Source organism: Cryptomeria japonica, chromosome 1 (assembly GCF_030272615.1).
Source record: "Cryptomeria japonica chromosome 1, Sugi_1.0, whole genome shotgun sequence".
Classification (NCBI taxonomy): Eukaryota; Viridiplantae; Streptophyta; class Pinopsida; order Cupressales; family Cupressaceae; genus Cryptomeria; species Cryptomeria japonica.
In genome coordinates this window covers 560,258,502-560,282,139 of record NC_081405.1, presented here as the reverse complement: position 1 = coordinate 560,282,139, position 23,638 = coordinate 560,258,502, and the positions used below count along the sequence as shown (strand labels likewise).

The 23,638-nt window shown below is 35.0% G+C and overlaps 1 long non-coding RNA gene across 4 annotated transcripts in view; it reads left to right on the top strand.

Moving 5' to 3' along the window:
* Positions 1–22,802, top strand: part of LOC131071832 (uncharacterized) — a 77,230-nt gene extending 54,428 nt beyond the window's left edge. For 2 of the 4 annotated variants that reach the window (XR_009372355.1, XR_009372356.1), the window contains one exon: positions 22,049–22,378. This is a non-coding gene — a long non-coding RNA (uncharacterized LOC131071832). Of the gene's footprint in view, positions 1–41; positions 546–22,048; positions 22,379–22,670 lie in introns of those variants that run through there. The other 2 variants (XR_009112599.2, XR_009112597.2) reach the window with 2 other exon arrangements.
* Positions 22,803–23,638: the final 836 nt, after the last annotated feature.

The window sequence follows — 23,638 nt, the reverse complement described above, 5'->3', positions numbered from 1 at the left end:
TGTTGACATATCATTAATATCTATATGTTGTATTTTGAAAGGCACACCTTGGATACGACAACTAGTATGTGATGTTTGTCTTGTCAACATAGCTAAAAATCAATCTAGAAGGATGAAACCTACAATGTAGTGTGGGATGCACTGACATTCCTATTTCTAGTTGGGATGTATTTGGAGGGTGAGCATTAGTGAACCAAGTAATGAGATGATGCATACAATAAGGTTGCATCCACTTCCTATTGTCAACTGAGCACCATGTGTGAGTTAATCACTGTGTACATGTATAATAATGACCTCATTTGTTATGTATTATTATATTTATGTCATTTCTAGTGATCACAACATGTAGTATGGGGTGTTTTTCTTGTCATCGGAAAAAAAAAAACTATGAAGATGATGGGACCCTTAGTTTTAGTATAGGTTGAATTGAGATTCGTCTTTCTAGTTGTGATACATTTAAAAGCTTATGTGTTGGTGAACTAGGTAAAGTATACTCAAATATAGACACACATTCTAAAGTAGGCTCTTGCTTAAGTGATAGTAGAAACAACCCTTATGTAATTACACTGGTAGACTATGTCACAAGGTGTTATGTGTTACCAAAAAGGATAATTCTTCTGGTTGGATATTAGATTGTGAAAGAGACATTCTTTGGCTAATACATAGAAAATTTCAAGTCATTCTCATCAGATACGTTTGGCTCTACAAATTTTTTACTATTGTTATAGTGGAATTCAACAAAAGCAAGGGAGTAATGAAAGTTGAAGCATTAGGTTTCTTGAAGATTTAGTGATAGATAGGGAAAAGATAACTTTTCATTCTCCCATTTATGGATTGACTATTGTATCACACTTATTTCAAAGTTTGGGTTAAGCTAGATTGTGAATACTAGGCATGTTAAACTATTCCACATTATTAGAAAATTGAGTCAGCAATGGTTGAAGAAGGGATGAAGCACATACATACAATAATGGTTTAAGACAAGAATGTAAATAAAGTGGTTCTTAAGTATAAACAAACTTTTATAAAAATAGATAGACTATACCTTTAAGAGTCTCTCTAAGTAGGATGATTATAGTCAATTATTTCAAGTCGTAAAATTTGGTTGGATGTCATCTATTTTGGAGTGGCTAATAGGATGTTTAGTCAGTTGTTTATTTGACCCACTTACATAGTTTGGCTAGTTTGGCTATTGAGCATGCTTTCCTAATTCTTCATTGATCTTCTTGAATTTTAGTCAGTTGTTTATTCGACCCACTTACATAGTTTGTGTCAAATGCTTTCAAATCAACCGTAAACTAATGGAGCTATGACTCACAAAGAAAGAAGAGGAGTGGAAAATAGTGTAGGTGGGAGAGCACCATGTGTGTCAAACCTTTCTCACATGTTAAGAACCTTTTAGACAAGACTTAGTTGTAGATTTTTTGGATAAAGTGATTGTGTTGAAAGATATTACTAAGGGCAAGAAGTAGATGCTACTATAGTTGGACTAGTGGAGCTCAATTTTGAGGAGGAAGTCTCCATTGAAGATACGTTTGTAAGAGCCATATTAGAACTTGGATCTCCCAACCTATTCAAGGATCTTGAACTCAAAAGAGATAATAAATTAGACCATAAAAAGATTCAAATGTGCTTTGAATTTGAGTCAATTTAAGGCCCCCAAAGAGTCATATAGATGAGCACAAAGTTAGGACATACCACATTGTGGTTGGAATTTGTGCAAAATGAAGGCATTAAGATAGATAAGAGAAATATTACGAATTAAGACCGCATGATCAATCAACTAAAAAAATCATGTCATAGAAATACTTAATATATTTATTTAAGAAATTCTAAAATCTAAATCGACCACTAGTAAAAAAACAACAATATATGACTAAAGAAACTACCAAAACTTGTAGATAAATGACTAAATTTGATCACGTGACCACTGGTAGTTTATTGCCAGTCATAAACCAATTTGGTCACATGACCACTGGTTGTTCTGATTGATCAATTTGGTCATTGATTTAGTCGTATATTTAGTCACTAATTTAGTCATTGATTGTTGTTATTTGGTCATTTATTTAGTCATGATAGTCATATATTTAGTCATGGTAGTTATTTATTTAGTCATTAATTTAGTCATTGATTGTTGTTACAGTGATATATGAGCACACAATAACAACAACAACATAAATATACCAATTGCACAACTAAACAATTTATAAATAGAAAGCAATAAAAAAGAGCTCTATAATAATGAGTAGATACTCCAAATGTACATTGTATGCATTAGAAAAGACTTTGTACGAGTATGTAATAATCACAAGTTATACATGAAAATTTTTTATGCTCACAGTTTTCTAAATAGTGAAGAATGAACTATAGTAGGTTGTCTAAGAGCTATTGCAATATGACGGAAGTGATCATTTGTGTCTAAAGTCCCATATGAGCACCATCTAATTGGTCTCAAGTGTCAATTCTAAAAAACAATTGTCTGTCAGTCAATCACCTAAGGTATAAATACATCAACTCTTCAATGGTACTTCAAAGATTAGAAATGTATTTTGTTAGATGATCTACAACTTCCATCAATTTTGTGGCAATGGACCTTGCATATTCACATAAGCCTTCATAGATTTGCATGAAGAAAACAAAACCAACTATTTCTATTAATATATTGAACATATGAGAAATTCATACAAATTAATATCTTATTTGAATGATGAAACAAAAATCTGGTTTTTATAGTTTGTTCTAATATTTCCTAACTTGCACAAGATTTATAGAAAATTGGTATAAAACTAAATGTCGCCGCTAATTATATTGGATTTGCAAACCACTGTGAAGACACAGTAGAAGAAAATATTTGCACTTTATCTATTACACACACACACACACATTTTAAATTAAAAAAATGTGGAGTTCCTAACTATCATTAAAGGGCCACTGTGGGCCGAAACCCACATGACGGCTTCAGTCGCCACTCTGGGTTGCGACCCACAGGGGTGGTTTTAGCCATACTTTGGGCCACGACCCGTAGGGAAGACTTCGACTGCCACTACGGGTCGTGATCCATAGGGGCAGCTTCGACCGTATCATGGGTTGCGACTCGTAGGGACGACTTCGACCACCACTGTGGGTCGTGACCCACAGGGGCGGCTTTGGTCGCACTGTGGGCCGCAACCCATAGGGATGGCTTTGGCCATGACTGCGGGCCGTTGCCCACAAGGGCAGTTTTAGCCGCACTGTGGGTTGCGACTCGCAAGGACGACTTTGGCCGCCACTACAGGTCGTGACAACACACACAACCCCTTCCTTTCAGTCTTCCTTTCCACTCGGCCCCTTTCTTTCTGCCTCTCGCCATGACAACACACATAGCTATCCTGGGGGTGGGGGGGAAAGCTCAGCCTTCCCTCCACTGCCTAGTTTTCCTCTCGCCACCCTCATATCTCCTCCTTGCAAACAAGAATAAAGGGTAGGGAGATACAGATGCCCTAACTTAGTATTAAGTTAGGGCATTGATATAAAGGGTCTAGAAAGTGGTTTGAAATCTTTTAAGTGGAATTATATCTTTTAAGAATATATATAAGCATGTGTATTGTATATATATAGTGTCATAACCCTCCTTTGCCATTTTTTGATTTGATACTATTATTGTTATTACTATTCAATCATTTTGTGATTATGTTAGAAATGAATTACTTGAATGTGATTGAATAAAAAAAAAAAGAATAAGTAAGAATAAGAAATCTATATTTTTATATACATATAAAAAAAAACCAGTTGAGTTTTTGGATTAAGTTAAGTGGGTTATTACATGTGGTATCAGAGCGAAGGTTCAAGTCTAGGCCTTGAGCTCACCTCAAACTTATGCAAACTTGAAGAGTATCTTGGAAGTATTTGGAAGTAGTAGAGATAAATCATTATATCTTAAATCAAGAAATGAATATTAAATTTGAATTTCAAGAAGACCTAGTTGGTAAGGAAGAGTAAAAGTAAGGCATACCACCACTACAAGGAGTCAAGTGAAGTTAGAATTGATGAAAATCAACAAGACTGGGGGAATAATGAAATAGGAGTCGAAGCTATTACCAATTATTAACTAAGCAAAGGGATGAGATCAACTCCATGGAACAATGAATGCGAGAGCTTAGTGCAAGGCAAAATGACATCAAGTAAATAGAAGTAGGATTGAAAATGAGAACTTTGGCAATGATTAAGGAAATGAGATGGATAGTAGGAGGGAAGACAATATATAGGATCTATCTAAGGATTTGAGGAAATCAACCCACATAGGTTTGATAGGGGAGAAAATTGGTGAAGGAGTTGAAGATTGGAAAAATACTTTGAACTAAGTGTATTTTGGATTCCTATCAACTTAATGGGAAGAAGCTAGTTGGAGGACTAATAATAAGGAATAAATGAGTATAATAAGGATATAATCAGATGACATCAATTTAATCACCATTTTCATAAAAGGTGGCTATCACAATTAGTCTTCGATGGGAGGGTGACATAATTCTATAATCTTTGACAAGGGCCTAATAATGAAATAAGTTCGCCAATTGATAAAGTATGTACGTACATATCAATGATGAGAAGGGTTTAATCACAAGGTTCATTTTGGGACTAGAAATACCAACATAAGGGCAAAAATCAATGTGCATGGACCCATAGGCATGAAGAAAGTACTTGAGAAAACTTTAAATAAGAAAGGAATCAATTCGAGCCCTAGTAATGATAATATAGAATTTTAACAAGAATCACTCATTCAAAGGGAAGTACGAATTCAAGGGAAACACAAACTTCAATAGGGATCAAAGGATTAATTTATCTGAAAGGAGCCCACAACTTAATCAAATCAAAGGGATGGATACAGTACTAATAGGGGTAATTATAATGGAAATGATCAATGAAATGGGATAGCTTATCCACCAAGGTTCGATGAAGCAAGGAATGATCCTCCTCGGAATCGAGGGGGAAACAATAAGGCCATTCAGAGTCTTGGAGAAGCGCCAGCACCAATTGCACAACAAAGAGATTGATTTATGCAAGTACAATGGAATCAATATGATGAAAGGAATGCTACATGGGGAGAATCAATGATATGCAACAAATGTTTTCAACACTCTTTTTAAGGTTATTTTAAGTGCATCGGGACGATGCACAATTTAAGGGGGAAAGGATGTCATAACCCTCCTTTGCCATTTTTTGATTTGATACTATTATTGTTATTACTATTCAATCATTTTGTGATTATGTTAGAAATGAATTACTTGAATGTGATTGAATAAAAAAAGAAGAAGAATAAGTAAGAATAAGAAATCAATATTTATATATAAAAAAAAAAAAATCAGTTGAGTTTTTGGATTAAGTTAAGCAGGTTATTACATATAGAAGGAAAATCTCTCTCTCTCTCTCTCTCTCTCTCTCTCTCTCTCTGTATATATATATATATATATATATATATATATATATATATATATATATATATATATATATATATATATATATATATATATATATATATATATGAACATTTAGATATACATATATACATTCATTAAAAAATTGGTTATGATTATAATATATATCTTTACCTGAGTAAAGTTATCTAAATGATTAAATTTGTGATTGGTAAACAATTACCTATGATTTTTTTTAAAATAATATTAATGTAGGGAAATTACATGAATTCTAAAATAGTTAAAATCGTAGAATTACAACTGAACGATTTAATTAACGTTGAAGTTGTATTGACATTAATGGATTGTTTCAGTCATTTTAAATTAGAAGGGAGTAAATTATTTATATATGATTATTTAAATCTTTTAAGGGGATTAGTTGTCCATAATGGAAGATTTATTTTCGAGACGACTTTATTAATGACTTAGTTTTTGGTTTTTTTTGATAAAAGTGAATAGAACCACTAAACTATATTAAATTTTAAAAGTTTTTTACAGTGTCTGGTTGAAAAAGCACTGAAGGGAAAGAACCAATAAGAAAACCCTTCAGTCTTGCTTAAGTAACACAAGCCTATTCTACCCAATACCAAATGCCCATTGGCATAGTACATAAAAAAACCCATCCCAATTACATAAGCCGCATTAGATATAAAGGAAGCCGCCAACAGAAGCATATAGAAGGAAGATTAAAGTATGCTCACTGAAGGATGCATATCCATTGCTGCCAAAAAACACCAGTCTGAACCATCGCTGTCTATGAAACACAATTCTCCAAACCACTGGTTAGAATGATACCACATAGCAGAAATGAAACCAAAATCAGAGACCCTGTCAAAATAAACATTGTGATCAAGCATAGCAGAACCCACACCAAAGAAAAGCCACACCAAATAAGGAGGTTGATGAAGACTACAACTATGCCCTTCTTTACTTCAAATATTCCAAAATTGAGGAAGGGATCTCATCCACACTTACCTCCTGCATATTAGCTTTACTGTCAATGGCTAAGTTAGCCAAGAAATCTGCAATCTTATTCACTTCCCTATAATAGTGGGAAATCTAAAAGGAATAAAAAAAATCTAATTTTTGCAAAATATGATCAAGTATATATTGTAATTGCCAACAATTTGACTTCTTTTTCATGACACTTTGAATAATAACCATAGAATCACCCTCAATTATCAAGTCCTTAATTCCCAAAGATATAGCCATATCCAAACCAAAGGACAAAGCAAAGAATTCTGCACAATTGTTAGACTTGAAACCAATCGCATGACAACGAGCCTGAACAAATCTTACCTTATGATCATAAATTACCATACCTGCCCCTGCGAGGCCAGGGTTCCCACGAGAAGCACCATCAAAATTCAATTTAAAGTGCCCTTGTGGAGGAGGTTTCCAGCAAACAAAATTTCTCTTACTTATAGCATTAGTCTTATTTAAAATAGATCCATGAGAAGGTAAGACTGATAACATTCTCCAAAATCGAGTTACCATACCATCCCAATGAGAAAAAGAGGTAAGGGTTTCCAAATTCTTATAGATAAAAGACAAAGCAACTTCAGAGATGGAAGATTCAATCCTCAATAAAACCTCAGCCAAGGAAGAACTTGTTTGTTTAAAAATCCTATTATTATGCTCTAACCAAATATTCCAAATCACAATAGATAATCCAAAGACATGCATAGAAAGATGAGGCAAACAGGAGAGGCCAGACTCTAAAGTGGGAAAGGAGATCCTTACCAATAACAAAGGATACATTAAGCTTTTCAAACAACCACTGCCAACAAGCATAGGCAAAATCACAGTGAAGAAACAAGTATGCAGAGGATTCTAAATTTTTATTACAAAAGACACAAGAAAATACTGCAGTAATACCCAACCTGTCCAACCTCATTCCTGTAAGGACCCTGTCCTGCACTACTAACCAAGCGAAAGCACCAGCCTTTGGGAGGCAAGCCATATGCCAAAACAGCTTGTATGGCCAAGTAGATAAATCTTTACTAACCAAGAGAGAAGTATAGCCATCCTTAACTGTGTACTTACCAGAGATATTCCTTGTCCACATAAGCTCATTGTCAGCATCAAAAAGAATTATTACTCTCTCCCCCAACATCTTTTCATATTCCAATTTCACATTTTGATCAATATCTAAAAACTCAATTGATTTCCATTTTGCCACCTTAAGATTCCCACTATACTCAATTTCAAAATAATCAGCCACAAAGACACCCCAAAGGGAAGAAAGAGTGGAAATTAAAGGAGACCAATCCCTCGAGTTCACCAAAGGGGGATGTCCATTCCAAACTTCCTCCCAAAACCTGACCTTTCTACCATTATGAACAATCCATGAGAGATGAGGCAAAATCACTGATCTACATTTACATAGAAAATTTCAAATAGCTGAACCAGACGGTAAATTAGAAACTTGAAAAACATACTCTCTTGGTCTGTTATTTAAATATTTAGCAAACATAATTTGTGCCCAAAAGGAGAATGGTCTCTCATACAATTTCCAAACCAACTTAGCACCTAAGGCTAACTTCTGACTTTCCAGACTCCTAATGCCTGTGCCCCCAAGGTTTTTAGGTAAACAAACTTTATCCCATGCTACCAGAGGGAGTTTCTTCTTACATTCTTTATTATTACTCCAAAGGAAGGACCTAAGAGTATCTTGCAAACTAACAAGAACTGCTTTCGGAGACTGCAAAACAGACATGAGATAAATAGGAACAACATTTAGGACAGACTTAATAAGAACAATCTTACCAGCCAAAGATAACCATCTATGATTCCAGGATAGGATCCTTCTAGAGATAATTGAAATGATCTTATCCCAAAACTCAACTCTATCCTTCTTAATGAAGAAAGGTATACCAAGATAAGAACAAGGAAGATTTCCAGATGCAAATCCCCAAAAACTCTTCAATCTATCCTGAACCAATTGTGAAGCATGAAGGAAAAAAATCTTTGACTTATCAACATTGACTCTTTGACCAGAAAAGGATGCATAATTCTGTATTATCCCCTTTATCACTCTTGCCTCACCCAAAGAGGCCTGACCAAATAACAAGGTATCATTTGCAAACAAGCAATGCGAAATGCTTTGTGGAACATTATGAATCCTAATTCCCTTCCAAAGCCCTCCCAGCTTAGTGGCTCTTATAGCCCAACTAAACGTTTCAGCTAGAAGAATGAACAAGAAAAGAGATAGGGGATCCCCCTACCTCAAAGCCCTAGAAGAGGAGAAAAAACCACAAGGGGAGCCATTAATTAGAACCGAGAACCTTGCAGAAGAGATACAAGTATGAATCCATTTGATCCATGCTTTGGAAAAGCCCAATTTAAGTAGAACGACACACAACGCCCCCCATTCTACTCTATCATATGCTTTCATCATATCTAATTTGAGGATCATGGCCGAGATTCTCTGAGTAGAAATAGAATGTAGAACCTCATGTGCCACTATAGCTCCCTCTGTCATCTCCCTTCCTGGAACAAAACCACCTTGTTCTAAAGAAATGATCCTAGGCAGAATTTTAGCCAACCTTAAAGAAATAGCCTTGGTAAAAATCTTGTACAAAGTATTACATAAAGCAATAGGGAGAAAATCAGCAAATGTCTTGGTAACCTCTTTTTTAGGAATAATTGCAATCATTGTAGTATTAAGCTCTTTCAAAACAGACCTATTCCTTCTAGCTTCCTCAAGGGCCAATAAAACATCATTCCCCACAAAATCCCAACATTTCTGAAAAAATAGAGTAAATCCATCTGGTCCTGGAGCCTTATCAGGGTTCATTGCAAAAACAACATTCTTAACTTCATCCAAAGAAAAAGGAGACATCAACATTTTATTATCTTCCGAAGATACCAAAGAAGGAATATTAGAAGAAATGTTATTATGAAGATCTCCATGCTCCGAAGACAATAGTGACTTAAAAAACCTAACTGCCTCTGAAGCAATATCCTCCTATTCTGTTTAAAGTCTGCCATTTGGATACTCAATACAAGATATCCTATTTCTACTTCTCTTAATTTTTGTTGAAGAGTGAAATTTTTTTGTATTCCTATCACCATCTGAAAGCTAGATCTCCCTCGATTTATGTCTCCAATATATTTCTTCTCTGGACAAAACTTCTTCAAGCTTTGTTTTTAGCAATTTTAGTTCATCAAAAACAAGAGGCACCATACCATGTTGAATCACATGTGAATTAAGACATTCAATCATATCTTGAATCCTCTGTTTTTCCAGAAAGATGTTCTTAAAATGCAATATATCCCATTCTCTAATATTAAATTTCAAAAATCTCAACTTCTTAGCAATCTGAAACATTCAGGATCCAGAGCAATAAGGAGCAGAACTCAACCATTTTTTGAGCAAAGGCAAAAAGGAAGAATCTCTAAACCACATAGGTTTGAATTTAAAAGGTGACTTAAAAGGAGCTTTATATTCAAGAATTGATAGAGAAATTGGAAAATGATCTGACCCCGAAACTGGAAGAATAGAGGAAAAAAATTCGAACTCTGAATCAATCCAAACATTTGATAACAAAAACCAGTCTAACCTTTCCGCAATCTGAGAAAAATCTCTTTGCATATTTGTCCATGTGAAAATCCCATTCTGAAACTGACAATAAAAAAGACTCATGTCCTTAATGAACATCCCAAAATCTTCCATAATTTTTTTATTAGGAAGAATACCTCCTTTCTTTTCTCCCAAGTCAGTGATAGCATTAAAATCCCCCCCAAAGATTATAAAGGGACCATGCCTTAAAGGGGAGGAAATCCTCTCAAGTTCTCCCCATAATTTAGTCTTCCTTTGAATACCAGAAGGAGCATAAATATTAAAAAGCCAAAACTTAACCTTCAAAAGCTTTCTTTTAACTAAGGCCAACATCTAGTTTACAGTAGAAGCAACTAGCTCAACCTCAATGTTATAGTTATTCCAAAGAAATGCCAAACCCCCTAACGCACCACAAGCTGGAGAGGAGAGGAATTCCCACTTTCTCCAAGAAGAAAAAACCAAATCAACAGACTCATTTGATAATTTTGTCTCTTGCAACATGAAAATATCACACTTAACTAAGTCCATCTGGGACTTAATTAAGTGCCTCTTGTCAGGGGCATTTAAGCCCCTAACATTCAAAGATATAATTCTCATTGCTCTCGAGGGGAGACCGAGGCTCCCCTCTTTCCTTTAGACGGAGAAGACTTTCCTTCTCCAAAACTACTTTGAAGATTACACTTCACAGCCCCTGACCGAGTCATAGGAGGACTGATAATAGACCTCTTACTCCTCTTGTCCTTAGGAGTACCACTTCGGAACTTTATTTTCAAATGTTCAATTAATTAATAATAATTCAACGAATTTGTATTAGTATTAACTTAATGGATTTTTGGAACTATTAAAAAATACAAGGAAATAATATTAATAGTAAATGTGGTTAAAATTGTGATAGCCAATGGGCTATTTAATTAATATTAAAGTTGCTATTTAATTAATATTAAAGTTGGTTTACTTAATTGTCATATTTTTACAAAGGCATGTTTAATTTTAATGTTGGTCAATAAATATTTAATATTTTGAATAGGAATCAAATTTAAACATTACAAAGTAAGTATTCTATTTTTTAATTTGATTAATTTAGATAAATAAATAATTGAGTAAATCTTATAAAAACAATATATATGACAAGTAAAGTATTAATGAAATGAGAATTATATTAGGCTGCTTAGTTTGTATAAGAGGTGATTGATGATATGATGAAAGAACAAGGATCCGGTCAACTATTGAGAGAGGGGGGGTGAATCAGTAGATAGAAAAACTGATAAACTTCACCAATCTCAAAATCAATCTCTCAAGGTAAACTTAGAACTATCAATGCAATATCACTGTCAAGTTAAATCGGATGAATCTTACAACAGATTAACAGTAAACAACTTGAAACTCACAAACATCCAAATACTTTTACTGACATAAGTAAAACTTCATTTCATGTTGCTAGTGGTTATCATGACTTATCAAAGTGGATTAAGTAGTTAAGCAAATCAACCATAATAAACATAACCACAAAAACATTCACCACTTGACACAATATTTTTGACATGGAAACCCAAATGGGAAAAACCATGGTGAGATGAGACTCACAAGATAACTATCTGAACTCTTTTGAAGTTCACCCTTTTAGGAGCCAAGCCTGTTAAAGATTTACACAAAGTCTTATTAAGAACAGATCCTGGTAGGGACCACCCGGTTAAGGGATTGACTATAATGCCTTGTTAGAAGCAATACTCTATGAGGAGTAACCTCGATAGAGGATTTGAAATCCAAGGTAATGGACCACCTGGTTAGAGGATTTGAATAGCACCAAGCTTGTTAGAGGTTACCCGATTAGGGGATTTCAATCTGTTGTAATTCTTAGAAAACAACAGGAGTTTATTGATCTATTTGAATAGCACTACACTTGCTTGTACAAATCCTTTTCATGCTCCTATCTGCCTTTATTCAAATTGTAGATACATCATCAGGTTCAGCAACCACACACTCAACTAAAACTTTGCCAACTCTAAAACTAAACAACTCATCGACCTTATAAACAAATCAACTAGGTTGGTAACACAACAAAAACCTAATTCACATAGAGATTACAAACAAGTCAGTTCAAGTATGATCGTTGGATTACATAACAATCTCTACACATCATTCAAGAAAGCCTCGACCGCTCCTTGATCGTTGCTTCATCGAACTTAGTAACTCATCACACGCTTTGCATTACATGCAATATACTTGCTCATTCCCAAGACAAAAACCGTTACCTCAACATGCCAAAAACACTTTGAAACTCTCTTCATACAATATGCATACATGTCATAATCATTACCTCTCACCATCAGATCATAAACCAATATAACCAATTCACCAAACTTATTTGGTTAGGGTTTATCAAATTAACAAGTGGGGTTTACCGGTCCAACTCTCCAATACTTAACAATACCGATTCACTCCACAAACTTACCTATCGGTTACAGTTTCCTTTCACTAGCTCTTCCTATCGGTTACAAAACAACATTACAATAATATCATTACCGATTAATTGACATCAATGACAACATAACATGTCATTAATGCAATCTTCATGCAAATGCCAACAGTGATTGTGATTTCTTAATATGGTTATTATACTTTGTAGCTAGAATCTACTTGTAGTATTCAAATCTTATATGCAATTGATGTGTTATTGAACTCTATAAATCTATTTAACAAAATTGGGATTTTGGTTGTCTTTAAAAATCATCATCATGTCCTATTTCTACAATTTGTTTATGTCAATCTTTCACCTCAAATTTGAGTCCCATGTCCTAAAATTTTATCAAGATGGTATTAATTATGATCACCATTAACGAACATGTTGTGCCATGTTATATTACTTTTATTCTTATTATATTTTTAATAGAAAAAAATAAAATAATATAATGCATTTGCTAATTTTTTTTTTTTTTTTGATAAAAGTGGATTTACCACTAAATTTTATTAATATTTTAATTTTTACACGATGTCTGGTTCAATGAGCACTGGAAGGAAAGAGCCAGTAAGAAAACCTACCAATATTGCTCTAAAAAAATTAAGGCCTACCTACCCATTACAAGAAGCCTCAAGGGCATATTAAAAAAAAATCCCTCCATATTACATAGCAATCCCATTAGGTACAAAAGAGGCTGCCATAAATGGCATACAAAAAGAAATCAGATGCATAATCATCCCTTCAATTGATTGTGAGGAACACAACAGTAACACAATAGAAGATCATCGACCAGTGAAATTTTAAACTACAAGAATTGAACATCCTCGCACCACCCTCGGCTACACAAAACAATTCTCCAACCCATCTATTAGCATAAAACTCAAGAAAAGAAATGAGACCACTATAAGTGAGCAGGACACAATCAAAACCGTGAATAGACAAAGTATAACCCATATGAAGAGGAGAACAAGATGCTGAGAGCACGAAGGAATCAACAAGAGGCTCAGCCAAATGAGTAACCATAAGAAGAACCATGCAAACAATAGGAAAACAAGAAACCACTACAGATATCCTAACACCTGCATTTTCCACCAGCCAAAACTCATCCACCACCTTCCAAGCCACATGAAAACCATTAAAATAAAATAGATTACAAACCCACCCAAGTCCCTCATCTTCAATGTATGAAAATGACGAATCTTAGAAGGAAAGAAACGATAGAAGGAAGAAATGCTAAGAACAGCAATATTACCAACTCATATATATCACAAACCACATGAAAGACAACATCATAGCAAATATTGCTTGAAGAGATGCTCAATATCTCACACAAGCTGAGATAAACAACTCGCACACTCATAATTAACAAATCAATGATCCCAAGATACGATCAACAACTAAGATAAACAACTCACACATTCATATTTAACAAACCATTGATCCCAAGATACTATCCACAATAATGAGATAAACCATTCAACAATAAAGATTGCAGTAGTACAACTTGGAGAAGAAAATAAATCACGCATAATAAGAATCATTCATCAATATGCAACCTCATAAACCCGATCTAAATGAAGCAAATAAAATGAGGATAGAAAAATCATGAAAGATACAGGCCACACAAATCAATTCCATAATAGGAAGATCGTGGAAAGCACCACCCTCCTTTGAAAAGACACTTGGAATGTGTGGCATCAACGAAAGTGGTACCACAAAATCAATAAGTGGACAACACCCCCCTTAATGTAACACATGCAAGTATATTAACTATGAAAAGGGTGCGAAACAAAAAAGCAAGACATAAGTATTCATGCCAATAAATTGAAATTCTAAAAATAGGCTTTCAAAACATAAACTCTTATGATCACAAAGCATACAAAGAACCAAAATAATAATGAGAACAAAAAATGAATAGGCATTACTCCTTCGGCATAAACATGAATGAAGGATAAAGCCATTATTACACCCAATCATGAAGAAAAATGTTTCTGAAAGAAGAACACCAATCCTAAAGATGAAAAATCATACTGCCTAATCTCAGAATGTCACAACCCCAGAATTACACAATCAGTAGACTAGCCTCAGAAGAAAATCCAACACATAGTCATGCCATGTCAAGTCATAAACGAAATGTTGGCCAAACCAGACTAATATAAAATGCTTATGCAAGAGGAGGGAATATCCGAAGGGGCAACCTCCAAATAATCCAAATACACAATTGTTGCCTTGTTAGCAAGAAAATCAACAGTACAATTAATTTCCCTATAGCAATGAGAGATAGAAAAGGAACTAAAAAACTCTAATTGACCAAGAATTCGATCTAAAATATATTGTAGCTGCCAGGAGGCACATCTCTTATTGGATACCACATGAAAAGCCACCATAGAATCACCTTCTATTACAATGTCCTTAATGTTTAGTGAAATAGCTAAATCTAGGCTAAATGATAAAGCATGGAACTCTGCAGAATTGTGAGATCCAATACTAATATATTTACAAGCAGCCTTGACAATTTTTGAATTATGATAAAAAATGATAGCTCTTATCCTTGGTTTGCCCGGATTGCCCTTAGAAGCCCCATCAAAGTTTAATTTAAATGCAAATTGCGGAGGAGGGGAACATTTAGCATGCCTACACTTGACAACAGAAGATAACCCTAAGGATACAGATCCATGAGAGGGAATGACTCGGAGAGCCTTCCAATTCCATGACACCCAATTACCCCAATGAGAAAAGGAATGCAAATGGTCCAAATTTTTATAAATATTAAAGATAAATACTTCAGAAATTGGAGATTCAATCTTGCCTATCACATCAACCAAGGAAACCAATTCTTGTTTGAAAATTCTATGATTCCTCTCAAGCCATATATTCCAAATAACAATGGAAGGGGCAACAATCCAGAGGCAGGAATAGAATGAAGTCAAATACAATAAAGGCCAAGCCATGAATTGAGACAAGAGATTAGGGAAAATAGAAGATGTCCATCCAAGCTTGCCAAATAGCCAATACCAACAATTCAATACAAAAGGACAGTGCAAAAACACATGATCCAAAGATTCTATGAAGAAGTCAGAAAACACACAAGGAAACACAGTTGTAATCCCAAGTCTATCTAATATCATCCTAGTAAGGACTCTATCTTGTATTGCAAACCAGGCAAAAGAGCCAACTTTAGGAAGACAAGCCAAATGCCAAAAGAGCTGAGAAGGCCAAGAGGAAGAAGAAGAGGGATGAGACAAATACTTATAGCCATCCTTTATTGTATATGAACCTGACACATTCTTAGTCTAGATCAAATCATCCTCCATGTCCTAAAATACAAACATTCTCTTCTTAAGTTCCTGTACACAAGCATCCTTAAGATCTTGATCTACCAACACAGAATCTATGGATTTCTAAAGAAACACAGGACAGGGACCCGAAATATCAACATAACAATAATCGACAAAAAACACACCCCAATGACCTTTGAGGATATCTAATAAAGGAGACCAATATAGAATACTAGTCATAGCAGCATGTCCATTGCAAACTTCATCCCAAAATCTAGCCTTTCTCTCGTTATGGATTACCCAAGAAAGGTGGGGAAGAATAACCGATCTACAACTAGTAATAAAATTCCAAAAAGCTGACCCTTTTGGAAGAGTTGAAGCTGTGAATAACCGCTCTCTGGGAGCCCCTCTCAAATATTTGGCAAACATGAGAGAAGCCCATTTACTTGAGAGATCCTTATAGAGCTTCTAGACTAACTTCGCCCCCAAAGCTCTATTCTGAATTACTAAATATCTGATACCCGATCCCCTTAAATCCTTAGGAAGACAAACCTTATCCTAGGCCAAGAGAGGGATCTTCTCCTTACCTCCAATATTATCATTATAAAGGAAAGATCTTAAAGACTACTTAAGCTCATGAACAACCTTGTGGGGTGTTTTCAAAACAGACATCAAATAAATTGGAACAACATTAAGCACTAATTTGATGAGAAGAATCTTACCAGCTAAAGTAAGCCATTTATGGTTCCATGAAGAAATTCTGGAAGACACCGCATGAACCACTTTGTCCCAAAACATGGTCTTATATGAACCAACAAAAAAGGGAATGCCTATATACTTACAAGAAAAATATGCCACCACAAATCCCCAAAATTGAGTCAACCTATTCTGAACTAAAGCGGAAACATTCATAAAAAATTTTAAGATTTGGAGCTATTAACTTTCTCACTAGAAAAAGTAGAATAATCTACAATAATTTTCTTGATGACTTTAGCCTCTGCCAATGAAGCAGAACCAAATAGGACAGTATCATCTGCAAATAGACAATGAGATTGGGATACTGGATAACCATCAATCTTAATTCCCTTCCAAATACTTGATGATCTAGCAGCATGAATAGCCTGACTAAAAGCCTCAACTAAAAGAATAAACAAAAAAGGGGACAAAGGATCCCCTTGTCTAATACCTCGAGAAGAAGTAAAAAAACCAGAAGGGGATCCATTTAGTAAAATTAAAAAACAAGCAGAAGAGATGTAGGAAAAAGCCCACTTAATCCAACTATGAGCAAAACCAAATTGTCTCAGAACAAAGACTAATGAGTGCCAGTCCACCCAATCATAAGCTTTGAGCATGTCAAGTTTAAGAATCATAGCCAGAGTCTTTTGTAAAGAGATGGAGTGCAAGACCTCATGCGCAAAAATAACACCCTTTGAAGTTACAAAAATAATCTTAGGAATGAGTTTAGCCATCCTAACTGAAATTGCCTTAGTGATGACCCTGTACAAGGTATTACATAGTGCAATTGGATGAAAATTAGAAAAAGATTTAGGATTATCCACCTTAGGGATAATAGTAATAAGACTTGTATTAAACTCTTTGAAAATGGTTCTTTTACGCCTAGATTCCTCAAGAGATAGAAGGACATCATTCCCCACAAAATCCCAACATTTTTGAAAAAACAAAGCAGTGAACCCATCAGGCCCTAGAGCCTTCTCCAGGGACATTGAAAAAACCACCTCTCTTCACTCAAGACTGGTAAAAGGAGCCATAAGCATCTTATTATCTTCTTCCTTAATGAGAGGAGGAAAGAATCAACAAAATTACTATTCAAACCCACTATATTAGCAGTAAGCAAAGACTTAAAAAATCTAATAGCCTCAGAGGCAATTTCACCCTCATCAAAGAAACAATTCCCATTAGAATCATGAATGCAAGATACCCTATTACGCTACCTCCTTAATTTGGTTGAGGAATGAAAAAACTTAGTATTCTGACCACCTTCTGTCAACCACAAATCCCTAGACTTCTGTCTCCAATAAGATTCCTCATGAGCCAAAACCTCCTCAAGCTGAGCTTTCAAATATTTAAGCCTATTAAAGGACAAAGAATCCATACCATCATTTAAGATAAGCTCATTCACCTTTTCAATTTCACTCTATATCCTAGCCTTCTCTCCAAAAATATTCTTAAAATGAAGAGAATTCCATTCTCTAATCCTTCCTTTAAGATAAACCAACTTTTTAACAATCTGATACATCCTAGACCCGTTCACATAAGGGGCAGACATACACCTATCTTTCAACAGGAGAAAAAAAGATTGATCCCTAAGCCACATCGGTTCAAACTTAAAAGGAATCTTCCAAGGAGCCCTATCCTCAAGAATAGAGAATGGAATAGGAAAATGGTCTGAACCAGTATAAGGGAGAACTGAAGAAAAGAATTCCCAATCTCGATACCAAACCAATTTTCAGATACCAAAAAGTGATCCAATCTCTCAGCAATCTGAAAGAAATCCTTTCTCATGTTTGTCCAAGTAAAAGGGCCATTCTGAGTTTTACAATCAACTAGATTCATATCCTTAATAAAATGACAAAAATCAACAATAATGTGCTTATTTGGAATAATACCCCCTGATTTCTCTTCAAGACTTGAAATAGCATTGAAGTGCCCCCAAATATCAAAAAGGTACCCTTCAACGGAGATGCAATCACAATTAATCTCTTCCAGAGTTCCCTCTTCTCAACAATACTAATGGGTCCATAAATATTGAAAAGCCAAAATTTAGCATTGGAAAATCTACTTTAAACTAAACCTATCATCCAATTAGAGGAAGAAGAAACCAAAGAAAAGTCCACACTATAGTCATTCCAAAGGAAAGCAATGCCTCCCGAAGCCCCCTAAGAAGGAGAGATACAAAATTTCCAAAGCTTCCAGGAGGAGAGCAAGGACTCATTAGAAGACAAGTTTAATTTAGTTCCTTGCACCATCACATTATCACACTTGATTAAATCCAATTGGGACTTAATCAAGCATCTTTTATTAGGGGCATTTAAGCCCCTAACGTTCCAGGAAATGATCCTCATTGGCCTCGAGGGGAGACCGAGGCTCCCCTCTTCACACAATCACTACTCTGAGAGATCTTTCCCTCGGTAAAGTCCTTCTGAAGACACCTCTTAGAAGCCAAAGACCTTGTAATAGGCAGACTAAATGGCATCTTTTTTCTCTTCCCCTTAGAAGAATCCATCGAAGAAAGAAGTGTTGATTGGATTCCAGCATCAATTTCTCGTTGGGTCTTGACAAGCTTTTGTTTACGACCCATCTTCAAAGAGGTAGTGAATGAAGATACTGGAGAGAGTGGAGACTGAATCAACGACTACCTACCTCCACTACCCAAAGGAATATCAGAGACACTAGGAAGCTTATTTTCCTTATCTAGATCAAGCACCTCAAAAGGGTTAGCTGTAGGAAATGTAGACAAATCCTTATTCAACTTAACCAAATCATTATCAATAGAAGTAAGCACTCTCTCTGCTACATCAAAATCAAGAGTAATGAAATTCTTGTTAATAATATTCTAAACCTGAGCAATGAGATGATCATTCAGAGCAATGAAAGGACTATCCAAAGATTTATGAAAAGTAGAATTAGAAAGAGAACTAGATCTGACCATTTCATAGTTAGGCTTACCCAAAACATTGGCTTGTGAAGGAGGAACATAACATATTGAGTAGTCAAAGAATTTACTAGATCAGAAGAATTAACCCTATCCAAACCAAAACCACCCCCAAATGGGGCATTCACACATGAAGGATGCAGAGGAGGAACAAAAGTGGGGATATTAGATCCCTTTAATATATTTTTCATTTTAGCCCATGAGAATGATTCCAACTTAGAAAAATCCTTCTCCATGAAACCAGGAGAAGATTCCAAATCTTTAGAAGTTGACTTGGTCAACACTCTTTTTATATTAAAAAATAGTGCAAAATCCATAATAACAGAAGATCTACCAAACCAATCATAATCCATAACAATATTTTGATGCCAAATACCAGCAATAGATCTAATATTGCAAGTCTGAGGAAGAGAAGTGCTTGAGTTGACCAAAACACAAATTTTAACAAGGAACATATCATCCTCAAACACTGAATGAGATAATAAAAATTTACTGAAAGAATCCCCAATTTTCTGTAAAATATCAGAATCAACGAATTCAAAAGGCAATTGAGGAAGCTTAAACCAAACCAGAGTCTATTTGGAAGAGACCCAAGAGGGCTCGAAGAGGGGTTTCCATAAATCAACAAAAATTAAATTCCTACCAAACCAAAAGAATAAAACCTCCAAAGCCTTATTCCGAGCTTCTTTTGAATAAAAAACAACAATAAAATAACTAGCAAACAAAACCTGAAAGTATAAAGTGCCATACCAGTGCATATGAATCTTATATTGCAATTTTGAAAGGGTAATACCATCACCCCAAACTTGAATAATGAGTGCAAGAGACTGAAGATCATGAACTTTCTTACCCAACGGGTTAGCACAAACATCAATTAAGGGCACCAAAAGCCATACCGTCTACAACTTATCAACCCTCAAACTATGGCTAGTAACTGTAGGGTTACATATATCACCTGAGGTATCCACAAAAATCTCCCATGGCGGTAAACGCGAATTAGGGTTCAATGAATGCTGGTTTTCAACAGATGTTCGTAGATTGGGGGAAACCCTAAAACCATCTTTCTGCCCATCTTTCAAATTAGGGATTGAAGCAGAGGGTGCCTTACCACTCACATTGACGACATCCTTTGATGCCCTTTTTTTATCAACCCCACTCCCTCCATGCCAACACATTGCAGGAACCCTCTTTCCAATCCTCTGTCGATTGCCCGAAATAAAATTTCCTTTGGGTTTAAAAAAACCCCGAAAGTATTTAGAAACATGATAACAAAATTTATTCCCCTAAAAACCCTTCATTAAATTGACCATTATGCCGCATCGCTGCCATGTCTACCCATTTCCCTCCCTGAAAAACCCAGTGTGGAATGTGGTCTACGTGCTGTCCAAAGGGATCCATAGGTGGCAGAGGTTCCTCAAATGCTTCATCCCCCCAAACATGCTTTTGAAAAATATCCCTGATAGCGAAAAATTGGAGACCTCCTTTTCACATTATGAATAAAATGTTAGCGGTAAAGTCCATTCCTATACCCCGGGTCAGCGGAGTAGGAACTGACACACAATATAGCTAGCCCCATGCATTTGCCCACTACGAAGCGGAGTCGAACCTGTGACCTCGAGGGATGCAAACCCCAAGCCCCAGCCAACTCTGCTACAAGTGGCGGCCTATATATATATTATTTATAAATAAAAATAATATTTAAATAATAAATAATTTACAAACAAAAATATTAGGATCAATTTTTTATATAATTTCAACAAGTACCTTCTTTAAGAGAAGAGCTAGACAATTATCTAGTCATTTATTTAGTTATTTATTTAGAATTTCTCTATCATCTATCAAATTAGTCATTTATTTAGTCATTTTTATTTGTGTGATCTCACCCAATTACCAAATTAGTCATTTATTTAGTCATTCATAGCTTTTTTCTAAAAAAATGCTAAAATTTAGTCTCGTGACTAAAACTTTTGGTCACGTAGTCATTTATTGGCCATATTTCTACTAGTGGCCTTTATAGACTTCAACATTTAGACTAACCATTTAAAAGATGACACAAAGGAAGTCTCTAAGTATATCAATATTTTTTCCTATTCATTCAAAATAAAATATTTTTCATTCTATACAAGGGGCCTATTGAGTAGTGCTCATAGAAGAGTTTTCATAGAAACAAAAAAGCATGGAAATAAAAGGTAGAAGAAAAAAGGTTAAACATGGTAATGGAAGACAAGCTTATGAATAGAAAGAAGTTATATGCTAAACATGGTGATGGAAGAGGCCAATTAGGACCATCTCAACATGTGAATCAGATTGTGCATGAATTGGTTTGCATTTAATGACAAACAACATTTTTTCTATTTGTATTGTCAAAATGTAGTACCCCTGCCCTAATCAGATTTTTAAAATCGGTTTGACCTTGGTTGACTTTTTAAGTGGCCTTCTTGGATGGTTGATTTACCATGTTGTAATGTTATAGTCAGATATTATGATTATTGTGTATGCCTGTAAATAATGATTTCACATCGATTATTATGTATGATTAGGCATTCTTTTGATTTGAGTTATTAACCCTGGGCTAACACTTTCATTGAAAATACATATGTATGCATGTGTGTTTCATGGTTGCAGGAGATTGCAGGTATAGTACCGCATAGGTACGAGGTTCGTCTTCACCTAGATTCGCAAGTTTGAGAGTACCTGATTGGTCCTAAGGAATTGGATTAGGTAGTCGTAAGACCCTACGTTTTACCCTTGTCATGCTCAAGTGAGCATCGTCAGTCATCTATCAATTTCCCCTTTGGTTGGGTATGCGGGTCGTGTATTTGTTTGGTTGTCTTGGGTTCCGTGTTGTGCATGTGGTAAAAATTGATTATTAAATCCCAAGTATTTAAATTAGATTAATGTGTTTTTTTACGCATTAGTAAATTAAAGGGACTAAATTAAATAGGACCCCTTTGTGTGATTAATCAATAATTAGATTTGCTCAATTCATGTTAGTAGCAAGTTTGATTATATAGTTATTTTTAAATAATAGATTTATTTAGTATATGTATTTTGAAGGAAAGGTTAAATAGTATTTGAAAATAGAAATATCTTACCCTCTTTGGCATTTTGAAATAGAAATGTTAGTTTTAATTCAATTGAGAAAATTAATTTTGGAAGAAAAGCAATTTTTGCATATTGAATTGTTTGGAAATAATTTTATTTGAGAAAAATGATTTTTGGTCAAACAATTTTTATTTTAACCTAGGTTTTGAAAAATATTTTTGGGGGAGTTATTTTTGGAATGGATAATTTTGGGCATTTGTGGGAGAAGGAAGTTCTTGAGCTTGCAAGTTGGGCTCTTCATCAATTCATTCCCAGGATTGCTGATAAAGGTTGGATTCTTTTTTATCTCCTTGATTTTTGTTTAAAAATATTGTTTTGATTTAGAAGAAATCTGGTTGTGCTTGTTGAAAATCTCATATATTTTGTGAAATATGGAAGAGTTGTACTTAAATCTCAAATTTAAACCCTCCTTGCTTTCATTCCCAACCTCCAGATCAAATTTTGGTTGCTCAAATTGATTTCAAAATAATAAAAAATTAGGGTTGGTTGTTCACAATAAAATTTTGTTAAAACTACAAATGAATGCATTCAGATTCAAGTTTTAGATTGTGAAATTAGTTTGTGTTTGAAAGATTGGTGGGATTGATTGGATAAATGTGTGTAAATTAATTCCATTTGCCCAAATATGGTATTTGGTTGGAGGAATTTGCCCAATTTTATCTATTTTGGGATTGATTATTCAAAAAATAATAATAATGGAAATCCTTGTATTCGGGAAATTTATTTAATTTTGGTCTTAGTATGAGACTGTGCATTAAATTGTGGGGGGGGGGGGGGGGGGGTTCTATTTTTAAAAGTTAATGAAGAAGAAAAAATAAATAAAAATATAATTTACCCCACATGGTAGGGAAAACCCCACCATGTGGGATGGTAGCAGTGCTACCAAGGGTAGCGAACTGCTACCATATGGTAGCAGCGCTACCCAAGGTAGCGACCTGCTACCTTTTGGTAGCAATGCTACCAAAAGTAGCATCTTCTACCTTTTGGTAGCAAAGGTAGCAACCCCACTGTATTCCCTTCCTTGGGAAAAGGGAGGCCCACATGGGTGTCCACGTGGGTCTACCCTTATTTCTTTTGCCTTTTTGTTATTTAACAAAAAACTATATATAT